At 36.7% G+C, this 12186-nt stretch overlaps 1 protein-coding gene across 11 annotated transcripts in view; it reads right to left on the minus strand.

Annotated features, from left to right (window-relative positions):
- The window catches only part of LOC143223770 (uncharacterized), a 70992-nt gene that overhangs the window by 45811 nt on the left and 12995 nt on the right, over positions 1 to 12186 (minus strand). For 2 of the 11 annotated variants that reach the window (XM_076452231.1, XM_076452182.1), the window contains exon 1: positions 4345 to 4488. The exons of 2 other annotated variants lie outside the window; for them this stretch is intronic. The gene's annotated coding sequence lies outside the window, so the exon portion shown is untranslated. Of the gene's footprint in view, positions 1 to 2893; positions 3753 to 3871; positions 4270 to 4332; positions 4489 to 12186 lie in introns of those variants that run through there. 7 more of the 11 variants (XM_076452241.1, XM_076452207.1, XM_076452245.1 and 4 more) reach the window with 6 other exon arrangements.

Genomic DNA, 12186 nt, shown 5'->3' on the forward strand with positions numbered 1-12186 from the left:
AATGTAAAAATACTAACTGTAGTTTCATATAAATTAGGAACTCAAACTACTAATATTATCAAGCTAAAAGATAAAATAGAAACTTCACATCCTTTTATTTTACCGAGATATGGCTTACGTACTGAAACAAACAGACACTATTTACCTCTTTCCATTTTTGAAAACAGTCCCTTCTATACACCTATTTCATTATACGACATAAGAATAACCAATCAACAGCTTAAAATGTTCCCAGAGTGGTTTTTCCCAGCCATTTCAGTCTGTGAAAAGGCTACCACCTTCTTTCAAATCAAGATTTCCTTGCATTTTTGGTCTGCTCAAAGTTTCATGTTTTTTAAAAACATATCTTAGTTATCAAGCTTAATAAATTAGAGTGGAATTCTATGGTATCAGTATATTTATGATTATTTTTGGTTCTTCCACTGTATATATAAAACCTAAAAAAATTGTTTGATATCCTCCATGTGCAAAATTTTAAAAGGCTTAGCAATTTATGTTCAACAGAAACATCTTTGAGTTCAAAGATCAGAGCTAGAACAGATAATTTTTTTGCTTTACTTCATTTATTGTTCTATTTTTTAAGAAAAACAAGTTTCATAACTTATTTCTAAATGGTAATAACCTATATACATATATAACAAGTAATAATTTAAATGCTACTGTATAATACAAAAGCCTAGTCTGCTAAAACATAGCCAAGACCAGAACAGTTCTATATTACTGATTCTGGTACCACTCAGAACATGCACTATATCAATGTAAGTTTTGTAATGTACATTACACCAAGCTTATTGTGAAAGGGTTTATGAACCTGTTGTATTCAAGGACAAAAGACCAATACAAGGCCTGGTACATTAACTCGATGAATATACAAAGTAACATTTAATAAATATCCAGTATTCAATATCCAGTAAAATTAGAAAAATTATAAGGTTATAATTTCCTTAAAGTCTGGCACATAACATCTTTACAAGAACATCTACTCTTTTGTAACTTACAAACAACAATAAAATACTATTTAAATTTCTAACAAGAAACAATAATCAGTTTCATTATTTATTCAAAAAATTTAAAATCACAAGCTTGTATAAACACACATTTCATTAAAAAAAATCAAGTTAGTTTGAAGTAAACCCACTTTGTATAGTTACTTGTATGTATCAAGATGATTTGCCATCAAGTAAAAAATGATGCCAGAATATGATTTCATTTCCATTTAATGTTTTAAACTTTTTCAAAAGACTTTCACATTATGTGTCTAAAGCTTTTTCTACATAAAGTTACTTCAAAAATAAGTTAAACAGATATTAAAATAATGTTTAACTCTGACTACAGACTGGGTGAAATCCACTCAGCTCTTAACAACCAAAGAAACCATAAAAGCAGTCACTTTTTATAATGTATCCATACTTTCATGAAATTTTGCATTAGCAGTAACCATTACAATGCTTTCATATACAAGATAACCATATTTTTAATTAAGTTTTAAGATTTTTCAATTAAAGATTTTCTTATGCATTTTTTTCTTTACAAATGTTGACTATCTAACATCCAAAGTAATTTTGAGTTCAAGATTCAAAATACTCATGCATCAGATAATTATCAATTCATTTGCAGAATTTCTGTAACCTGGTAATTCATTAAATTTTTTTAATGTAGATCTACAAACGTGATAGCATGCCCTCTTACTGAAAACCAATAGCTATAGGGTTAAGTTTAACAAATATTTTTATTTCATGCTTTTGAAGTTCATGTGCCATGCTCTGTTGTAGCCTACAGAGTGTATAATTCTTCTCGTGATTCATGGCATGTTCACATTTTACTGACATTACAACACTATTAGGTTAGATGTAATGAAAAATAATAATTTTAAAAATTTCTTCATAAGTGCAAGTTGCTCATGTTTTGCATCATTCAACGTAGTATTTTGAGTTTCAAGTTTCCCATGTGACTTGCATCACGTCGGATTATTAGTTAGACATGGTTGAAAGAGCAATAAAATAAAAATTAAGTAAAGACTGATCTAGACATTTATGAGTCTTAAGCTAGTTAGAAAAAATTTTTTTGCAATCTGCAATCATTCTAGAAAGTAAAAAATTTAGAATTATTTCACATTTTTGTGTGAGGCTTACAAAGAAACATAGTACTACGGATGAGAAAAGAGTTAAAGTTTTGCTAAGAAAATGTCTAATATTTATTTAGGAGGTTCTAGATGTTATGCATATAAAACTTGGAAGATGAATAAAAGTATTTTTAACCTAAGTTAAAAATCTTCTCACATTCAGATTAATAAATGCCATGATTCCATATATTCATAAAATATATTTAACTACAAAAAGTATTTGCCCAAAAAAGAACCTGTAAAAAGCTTGCCAAATCTTGTGAACATATATGTTCAACATTGAAAGTTACAGAATAGATACTTTCATGGTTACCTACCTGGTGGTCACAATGACAATAAAAATGACAAAATCTATAAAGGTGAAAAGAGAAGTAATTACATGCTAGCAAAAATTACTTTATGATGTTGATGATGATACCTCAGCATGCTGTTGAAACAAATCTAAACTTAAAGGGATTACAACTGGGTGATTTAACTGATTAGCTACAAGCAGTGCTATATTGATTAGTGTCATAAAACTAACTGATTGAATGAAGCAATGATTAAATCAACTGTATCTGAAATAATTATATAATTGAAAGTTAGCATTCTCCTGAACAGAAAACAGAATGACACTTCCTTCTGCTGACGACATAGCTATTTTTCAATGTTGGCTTTGCCTATTTAAGTATTTGTCTCACATGTTCCAAGTCTTATATAACCCCACTTAACTGCCCTTGGCAATATCTAATTTTCTATTTAGGAAAATGTTAATTTCTAAAACATACTTACCTTCTGCTGACAATATAGCTAGAATCCCAAGTTTAGAAGGTGGAGGGGCCAGTGCAGGCATGAACATACAGAAGACATCAAGGTAAAAGTGTTAAAAAGAAATGAGGTATTAAATTCCTATCTCTTCCTCTCGTGTATTCTTTATTACATCAGATACTTCCTAAGTATGATGCAGATATCAGGGGAAAAAGATTTGTCGTTTATCCCTTTATGTACAGCATGGCCAGGTGGATAAAGCACTCGACTCGTAATCCGATCAGCATAGAACATAGTTGTACCAAGAAAAAATAAGTATGCAAGTGAGGGAACCACACTACATCTAGAACATGTATGTCCTTCACCCAAAATCTAGCTCCTGTATCAAGTGTAAAATGATGCAATAATCACTATAGGCTAGCCCCAACTAGAAATCTAGGGTTCCACAGCTCTTCAAGGCAAGTAAACAAAGGAGAGTATGAGATCTATCTATCCCATCGTGTAATAAAAAAGTAAATCTCCCAGCCTGAACAAGAAATTCAGGTAGGAGGAGCAACTAAACAGTCTGATTTAGAATGGCTGACTAGAAGGCAGCACTTGCAGCAAACTTTTTGTTCCTTTAAACTTACTGCCTAGGTAAGTTTGATCTTAACCAAACCTATCATTGCCTATAGAAAATATATATACTTACCTCTGCTTATCAGTTCTTTATGCAACAGATAAAGGCAAACATTTGTTTACTGTTAGTCATACAAAAAAGAAACAAAAATATTACTTGTTGAAGGTAAAGTCTAAACACCCAACTATGGAATCTTAAAATTAATGCCTATTACCCTAGACCCCTAGGCATTTTTTATTCATATTGCTGGCTACCTTTTAAATAGTATACATATTTCGCAACTGTCATTCATATATCATAATTTTATTATACTTAATAATGATGGCATAATAGTCACAACTTATAATATTGTCAACAATAAGTTAATTTTCGAACATTTTTACCTTAAAAACCACATACAATAATACGCCATCATAAAGTTCATAGTCATACGACTATGGCAATACTTAGGAATTACTCTGTATAACTATTAGTAGTATCAGTATTAAGTTTCCAATCTCGTGCAAGATAAAGTATGTAGTTAGGCCTACGCTACTTTGGTAATAAAACCGTTAAGTACTAAGATAAAAAATTTTAAAACTATTAATTAATAGAAGTAAAGCAGTAACGCGATATGCACAGTATAGTATATGTAATACGGTAAAAGACTGGGCTTATACTTTGAAAGATACAAATTTTAAAACTATAAGATGTACAAGTTCAAACTTCAATGGAAATATGTCAAATATGAAATAATTTAGGCCTAACAAATAATACCAGTTTACTCCAACTTATGTACGATAAATACTAAAAAAATTACCATTATAATATTTAATTAAACAATACAAGATATAACTATGCATACAAACATTAATACCAAGATAAACGTTTCTTTATTCAGTCTTTCTATAAAATAGTCCTTTGTCCACAATATTATCTCGAAAACGTTGAGAAACTTCTTTTTCTGCTTACTCACCACAAGCTTTTGGCGCTACAATCCAAAAACCGAATGTTACGTGTTTTAACATCAGCAATATTATAAGAATACAACATATTTATTTACCTAATATTTAAGAGAAAGATTTAAGATAATTTTATATATCATTTGTTTCTTTCGAAATTCACGCAAAGTTATTCAAGGAATATCTATGCTAAATATTTCCAATCTTAAACTTATAGAAAGAAGGCAGTTAATAAACAATAGGCACCACCAACTCTTGTATAATTAAATTATGGGATTTGCTCTTCATCCTTATACCCCCCCCCCTCAAATCCCCTATCAAGTTCAAGCAAAAAGTGATTTGAGGGCTGAGAAGTGCAACGGAATGCAAATGGCGGTTTATAGATCCATCATTAGGCACGTTAACTACTGAGCCACGCTCGGCCTAAATTATATATTTATGTGTGTGTGTGTTGTACGAACAGTAATGTAACACCACTTTTAAAAGACAAAAATGGTTTGTCTTTTGTTTTGAATTTTCGCGCAAACCTACACGAGGGTTAACTGCGCTAGTCGTTCCTAATTTAGCATTGTAAGACTAGAATGGAGACAACTAGTCATTATCACCAACTCTTGAGCTACTTTTTTACCAACGAATAGTAGGGCTGACCGTAACATAATAACGCCCCCATGATTGAAAGGGCATGTTTAGTGTGACAGGGATTCGAACCCGTGATTCTTCAGATTATCAGTTAAGCACCCTAATAATCTGGTCATGCCAGGCCCGACAAAAAGGGGCTTCTTGGCTCATAAAAATTGTCTCATATTCTTACATATACTACCAGAAACAAACTCAGATCGAAGTCTGATCACTTTTTATTTTCCCTTGAATTTATGTTACTGTCGTAAACTTCATATATTTTTTATTCAGATTTTTTCTCATTTAGAGGAAGCTGTTCTTTGTTGGTTAGAGGGATTTTGTAATTTAATGTGATGTTAAGTTCACGTTAATCTTAAATAAAACGTATAAAGAACTTTTGAGAATAACGTACATGACATTTTCTAAGTTTTCTCTGACAATCCACATTATATAAACACAGGAACAATACACATATACATAAGGGAAATTATGCTCGGAACTCACCGCAGTAACTAACTTGGGCATGAGATCCTCCACATGTTGTTTATCAAAAACAGAAGGACATCAAGATGTTACTCGCATTTGTGCTAACATTTGATAGCAGTGTAATTAATTACATTCATTCCGGTCGAGACGTTGAGTGCTAGTGTCAATACTTTATGAAATGGGCTACTAAAAGAAGAAAATTGAATTAAATAGGGTAAACTTCTCTACAGAAATGATGTTATATCTTCCATAAAAGAATTGCCCTGGATATCACTGGTCCATTATATGAGATGTAACAAGATCAAGTCAATTGACCATAGTTATGATCATTCACTGTTTTGCAAAGTATGCTGATACTTATCTCTTGGTCACTACTTCATTGGTTGATGTTTTGGTAGAGTTCTGAATAGCGTAGCTCAGGGCACCTAAAGAGATTCATACAGAACAAGAAACCAATTTTAACAAACAGTCGTTGTCTGAGTTGTGTAAAGTGTTGGCTGTCGTAAAGATGTGTACTTTGTCTTATTGTAGCGAATGTGATAATTTAGTAAAGTGCATAATACAGAATACTAAAATATTAAATATCTTAATCCAAATTTTGAGGAATACGTATCAAATTTCATGATGTTAGATAATGCAACGAATAGAGATCTTTAGGTTCTTTCCAAACATGGTCCTATTCAAGCAAAATGTCTTGCTATTTATAGATTTAATGTACGTCCTCTCTTTAGAGCAAGTATCTTACAAAGTTCATAATAGTATGTAAAGTGGTTAAAGTATGTGCAAATTAATGTACACGAGTTTTCGCGTGAAAACTAGGAAAGACAACTATGCAAGAGAAGAAATGCTAAGACAAGATAATGTAGAAATAGTGAATCAGAATGCAGAATAGGAATGGTTTGGGCACGGGGCAAAGACAGACTGCTTGAATTTTGCTGGTCATGACCTTGTCTTGTACTCCAACGAGTTAGTCCATTAACATGTGAATCACGGATGGCAAAAGGCATATAAAAGCACATAATACTTGTCATTCAGTTGTGTTTGTACCTTATCGATAAGTTATAGGAGGACAAAAGTTTGTTTTGCTTCAACCTAGAAGATGGGGAAAAAGAAGATATGAGAGTACTTATATAACCATTCATGATGAGCCAGATGAGGAAGTGATATATGTAGAGGTGAAAGACAACTTTGACAATTTACATAATTGCTGTCATCAGCCTCAGAACTGATATGGCTAAAATTGAGCTTGATCACCAACAGATAAGATAATGATGTAGTTGAAAGATAAATACTGAAAATAAATGTCGTTCTTTGTATTTTGAGCTACAGGTTGGTATTGTTAGGGACAATGTGTGCTCTACGCTATATTGTTACAACTATATCGTCACGAAGCTAAGTTGGATTGTGTTAGTAGATGTAATAGAATAACAGTTCACATAATTGAAGATGAATATTGGATTATTGCTGCTCTATTAACACAAGATAGAACAGCTGGTGCCAGTAGATACAGCGTTGATGTATTCTTAAATAAAACTTTACTTACAGATAAGTCATAACTGCAATACAAACCTTAAGATTTAGTTGACAGTGAGTTAGTGATATTTGAAGAATGAAGATCTAATCATTATAACATTGGAAATGAATTTTTAAGGTGTAAAAACATAAACACAGTAAAGTGGTGCAATACCATTGTATACATTAATACGGATGATCTCGAAATTATGCTATTTATTTGATTGACTATTTTGTGTCAGATAACTCAAAGACGATCAAGAAAAGTTGGCTGAAATACAATAACTTACACACTTACATGTATAGTAAGAGAACAGAAAAATGCCACTGCTTTAACTTCAGTCAGTTGGACACAAGGTTGTTTAATGAAAGCCCTGTATTATTATGAGAAAGCAATGCTCGCAACATTTCAAGGTCACTTCCACTCCTTTTCATTCAAATAATACTATGAGAACAGAGATAATGCAAGATTGTCTTCCTCTGGCGAAAAGATGCAGTTTCAAAGTACATGATTACAATGGTCAAGACTTATCTGTCACAAACAACTTAAGTCTGAAAATGTTGCATACATTTTAAATATTATGAAAATAAAGTTTTCACAAATGAAAATGTTACTTTAAAAGTTTGAAACTCGAGTGAAAGGGTTACAACACATTCTTTCTGATGTACTAAGTGATTTTCTGTGGAGAAATATCGTTCAACGTTTCATGAAAATAACTTATCTGATCTAACAGAATGACAAAATCATTATGAAGCATACTGCATAGTCCCTACTAAAAAGTATTGATTTCTTCTGCAGTAAGGTAGTTGCATCCAGTCTGAGTGTATTTTGATATACGATGTAGTAGTAACAAATATTATTCCTGGCATTTTCAAATTTTAACTGAAAAGTCTTAGTTTAACTGAATTCTGTTGACGAAAAGGAAAATGAATTGAGTTTGATGGTTTTAAGATAGTTGCACTTTGCTGTATCAGTACTATATGAACATCCTTTAGATTAGGTTTTGCTTCCCACCAAAGCTTCAGCACTGAACATTTGACTGATCATCAGATCATAACCTTCGTCCTTGCGACTAAAATGTGATATGTTTACAGTATATACAGCCATGTGTAAAGGTTAGGACACCCTATGAAAGCCTGTGTATTTTTGTAACAATTTTGGATATATAGATATTTAATTTCAATTTTAACAATGCTGAAAGATTATAGAAATATAACAAAACAATTACAACTGAAGAAATACTTTAAGATCTTCTGTAAATGTAATTCTACAAAAATGCATATTCTAACTGAGGAAAAAGGTAGGACACCCTACCTCCTAAGAGCTAGTGTTATCCCCTTTGGCTGAAATAACTGCAATGAGACGCTTCTTGAACCCATCTACCAGTCTTTGACATCGGTCTAAAGAAAGTTTGCCCCACTCCTCAATGCAGAATTCTTTCAGCTGTGAGATGTTTGAGGGGTTTCTCGCATGCACAGCCCGTTTCAAGTCACCCCACAGCATCTCAATGGGATTAAGATCTGGACTTTGACTCGGCCATTCCAGGACTCTCCATTTCTTAGTTTTCAGCCAGTCCTTGGTGGATTTACTGGTATGTTTTGGGTCATTGTCGTATTGCAGGGTCCAGTTCCACTTTAGCTTTAATATTCTTACAGATGGACTCACATGATCCTCAAGCACCCTCTAATATCCAGTAGAATTCATGGTGGATTCTATTATTGTGAGCTGTCCAGGTCCTGCTGCAGCAAAGCAGCCCCAAACCATGACACTTCCACCTCCATGCTTCACAGTTGGTTGAGGTTCTTTTCTTGGAATGCTGTATTTAATTTATGCCAAACATGTTCTCTGTTCTGGTGTCCAAATAATTCGATTTTGGACTCATCTGTCCAAAGAACATTATTCCAGAAATCCTGGTCTTTGTCTACATTCTCTCTGGCAAACTTTAGTCTGGCTTTGATGTTTCTCTTAGAGAGCAAAGGTTTCCTCCTTGCTCACCTCCCATGCAAATTACACTGATGCAGTCTCTTTCTGATTGTAGAGGAATGCACTTTCACATCAACAGTAGCCAGAGCCTGCTGTAGGTCCCGTAATAACATTTTAGGGTTTTTGGAGACCTCTTTTAGCATCTTGCGGTCTGCTCTCGGGATGAACTTGCTTGGACGACTAGACCTGGGCATGTTGGCAGTTGTTTTGAAAGCCCGCCATTTGTTGACTATTTTTCGGATAGTGGAATGGATGATTTCAACATCTTTTGGGATCTTTTTAAATCCCTTACCAGACTCAAAAGCTGCTACAATTTTCTTTCTGAAGGCCTCAGACAGCTATTTTGCTCTCATTTTGAATTTATTAACAACAATAAAAAACAGGACAAAAAGGCAAGACAAGAAATATATACAAGCGAAAAACATTAAATATATACAAACATAAATATGAACAAATGGAGAGAAAAAACATTAAATATGTACAAACAGTAATATGAACAAATGGAAAAAACAAAATATATACAAACATTAATATGGAGGAAGGAAAAAAAACAAGAAATATAAACAAACATTAATATGAACGAAGGGAAAAAATATTAGATATATAGAACCATTAATACGAACAAATGGAAGAAAAAAACAGTAAATATACACTACATTAATATATACAAAAACACAAAAAGCGAGAGTGGAGACAATGCGGTTCAGAAGCTGATCTCCAACCGACCCCCTACAAACGCACAAAGGGGCAAGACGTCCGGTCGCCAGAGTTGGTAAAACGTCCCAGAACCCAGGTACTGGCAGTCCGCCTCAAGGCGAAGTAACAGCCAATACCTGGCCTTACCCAGTATCGAAAAGTACGACACTGGAGCTTGCACGAAGACCAAGTTGTTCCGAGCAAGCTAGATGACGTACTTAAAGATAATAATTGTGTACTGAATGGTAAAGGCCAGGTGGCTGGGAACAGGAACAGCTACATGGAACAGAATGATCTCTGCCGAGAGGGACAGGAACCGGAAAAAGCCCACAACCCTTTCCCAGATCTCTGCCGATGTCGGACAGAGAACCAACCTGTGCAAGACAGACTCCACCTGGGCGTGACACACGGGTCACAACTCAGTTGGACATGTTCCACAGGTAGGTACGGTCCATCACCAGCAGGATGTTATGCACCACACGCCAGTTGAAAGCCTGGAGGTAGCGATCAACATGGTGCAGTGCAACGTGGCCCCAAACAACGTCCCACAGTAGAGCAGAATGGTATCACTCGATCCTGTGGGTACATGTGGGGACCAGCAACTGGAAGAGAGAACGGGAGTCTGTCAGTACATCGGCAGACACGGTACGACACCGCCGTAACGCAGCAGCAGCGTCGACGTACCAGGTAGGAGGTTCAAAACACATAGGCGTCCACGGGCTCAAAGGAATACCAAAGAGTCTGCACTCCATGCCAATCACTAATCTCATGAGATGGCAACAGGGGTGACCCTCCAAAGACAGACAGCAAAAGAAAACAGACAGAAGAAGGGAAAGACACTGGGTCTGTACACATGGGATGCCCAGACCACCCCTACGAGGCGGCAGCATCAAGTAGTGCCGAGACACCACCCCACAGGAAATCAAAGACATGGCGTTCGATGGCTCGAGCAGTGCAGTCATCCAGAGGAAGAATGGCCCCCAGGTACCAGACCAAGGAGAGAATCCTCCTCCACATCACCTCCACCCTGTTAAACAGGATGAGAGGGTAGTAGCGGTAATCGTGCACGGCCAAACCCACACGCTTAACCACCCCTCCCAAGCAGCCCCAGGGCCCGCGAGAAAATGAACCCCAAAACAGGTGATCGGGGAGGGGGTCCAATCCAGACCAAACGGAGAGTCAGTAGACGAGGTGGCGCTGGCCCGAGAGTAACGATGGGCGATGGCCAGCACTGAACATAAGGATGTAAGGTTCTCGAGGAACAGGTTCACATCGTCTGCATGCGCGACATATGTCACGCAAGAACCCCCGGCATATGGAGGCCACACACTGAGACCGAGCGGTACAGATGAGAGAGCAAGCGCTCAATAATCAACACGTAAAGTGTTGGTGACAATGGGCAACCTTGACGAACCCCCTGCAAGATTGGAAAGGAGGACGTAAGGTACCCATTAACCAAGAGTCTGCTCGAAGCAGTAGTGTACAAGGCTTGCATGTAGCATACAAAAAGTGGAAGGAGGCCACACCTCTCCAGAACGAACCACAGAAACTCGATCAAAAGCCTTGCTCTGATTGAGGGACACAAAGACCACAGGGATATCCCGATCCATGATGTAATGGAACAGGTCCCTGAGAAGCACCAGATTTTGCATCCACGTTCAGGAGAGAAATGGGTCGCCACGTGGAAATATCTTCAGACTGGCTGGGATCCTTACAGATAAGTGTAATTAGCCCATCCAGTGTTCCCGGTGGCAGAGAACCCGCAGCCAGACAGTAATTAAAAAGTCGGACAAAGGAGTGTCCAACGACATGCCACACGTGGCTGTAAATTTCCACTGGCAGCTCATCCAGCTCAGGACACTTACTAAGTGGCATGGACCAAATGGCCGACTGACACTCATCCAAGGAGAATGATTTAACTAGCTGTTCATGACTTCAAGGAAGGGCCGAGGGAGGGTAAAAACCGAGTAATGTCATCCCACAACCACTCGTCCACGAACGAGGCCGAAAACAAACAGCGATAGTAGTCGAGGCATGCGTCCTGAATGTTGGAGATGAAGATTGACCATTCTCCAACACCAAACTGGAGATATGTCCGGTCTTAGCCATCTCCCGTGCCTTGAACAGCGGAACCCTGGTGGCAGTTCTGGGATCGAACGACTCGATCAGACTATAGACACTCGCTTCAGGGAATAGCCTGGAATAATCCAAATCTATATCCCTACCTAGTTTCTCAATGTTCGAGAGGAACCAGCGATCCGTCGATCCACCACGAAGCAAGGTGGCATGATGTCCTGCTTGTCCCACAAGGCCAGGAGGCGGGCCCGCGAAAGCCACATGCCAGCTTGCCTCAGCAAGGAGACCCAGGCCTCCTTGAGACCCGCTCACCAAGGACTGGTGACAGACTCAACAGAACAGAGCCCCGAAAAAGGGCAAGCAAAGAGTCTTCAACCCCATCCTC

The sequence above is a fragment of the Tachypleus tridentatus genome, chromosome 1 (assembly GCF_004210375.1).
Source record: "Tachypleus tridentatus isolate NWPU-2018 chromosome 1, ASM421037v1, whole genome shotgun sequence".
NCBI classification, from domain to species: domain Eukaryota; kingdom Metazoa; phylum Arthropoda; class Merostomata; order Xiphosura; family Limulidae; genus Tachypleus; species Tachypleus tridentatus.